Source organism: Oryx dammah, unplaced genomic scaffold (genome assembly GCF_014754425.2).
Source record: "Oryx dammah isolate SB20612 unplaced genomic scaffold, SCBI_Odam_1.1 HiC_scaffold_12, whole genome shotgun sequence".
NCBI lineage: Eukaryota > Metazoa > Chordata > Mammalia > Artiodactyla > Bovidae > Oryx > Oryx dammah.
Genome location: NW_024070196.1, coordinates 5536105 through 5537341, shown reverse-complemented (window position 1 = coordinate 5537341; position 1237 = coordinate 5536105). Strand labels below are relative to the sequence as shown.

The 1237-nt window shown below is 35.8% G+C and overlaps 1 non-coding gene across 1 annotated transcript; it reads right to left on the bottom strand.

Moving 5' to 3' along the window:
• Positions 1–542: 542 nt before the first annotated feature.
• TRNAY-AUA lies at positions 543–614 on the bottom strand. The gene has a single exon. It is a non-coding gene; the product is annotated as a tRNA-Tyr (tRNA).
• Positions 615–1237: the final 623 nt, after the last annotated feature.

Here is a 1237-nt window from a genome sequence, read left to right as displayed (position 1 = left end):
TGGTAGAAAGTGAAGGGGAACTAAAAAGCTTCTTGATGAAAGTGAAAGAGGAGAGTGAAAAAGTTGGCTTAAAGCTCAACATTCAGAAAACGAAGATCATGGCACCCGGTCCCATCACTTCATGGAAAATAGATGGGAAAACAGTGGAAATAGTATCAGACCACTTATTTGTATAATCTTAAAAAATAATACATATAAACTTATTTGCAAAACAGAAATAGACTCATAGACATAGAAAACAAACTTATGGTTGCCGAAGAGGAGGGTAGCAGGGACAAATTAGGAGCTTGGTTTTAAAATATATACAGAATATATTGATAACAAACAAGAACCTACTGTATAGCACAGGGAATCATACTCAATATCTTGTAATAACCTATAATGTAAGAGAAAGTAAAAGAATATGAAATCATGAAGTGAAGTCGCTCAGTCATGTCCGACTCTTCGCGACCCCCTGGACTGTAGGCCACCAGGCTCCTCGGTCCATGGAATTTTCCAGGCAGGAATACTGGAGTGGGTTGCCGTTTCCTTCTCCAGGGGATCTTCCTGACCAGGGATCGAACCCAGGTCTCCTGCATTATAGGCAGATGCTTTACCATCTGAGCCACCAGGGAACCCCCAAAAGAATATATATATGTACATATATATACAGATACAGATATATATATATGAATCACTTTACTGCATACCTGAAACTAACCCAATGTTATAAATCAACTATAATTCAATAAGAATTTTTAAAAAAAAAGAATTTTGGATTCCTGATGCAGTGCTACACAATTCTAAAAACAGAATCCTAACTAATTTCAATTTAAACACTTCAGACTGAACAAAAGTGTTCATCTCAAATTTCTCCTCAAATTCCTCTAAATTGACAGAAAGGGAATTGAAAATGTTAAAAATCATAAAAGCAAAAAACCAGAAAAGTTTTTGACAGCCAACCAGTGATATCAATGAACCATTACAAGAACGAAAGCATATGGATGAGATTTGGGACTTCCTTTTCTAGCAAAATGACAGACTAGACATTCTGACAAACTCTGTTGCCAAAATACACTGAGGTAAATTACATGCAAGAAAGACAGGAGATGGAAAATATGAGGAGAGGTTAAGAAAAGTGGAAGATGAAGTGAGAAAAAAAGAAAAAGAAAGTAGAGCCCAGGAAATGCAAATGTTATTGAATAGATTTCATGAAGAGAATTAATGAATGAACGTATGATTCAGAAAACGATCCATC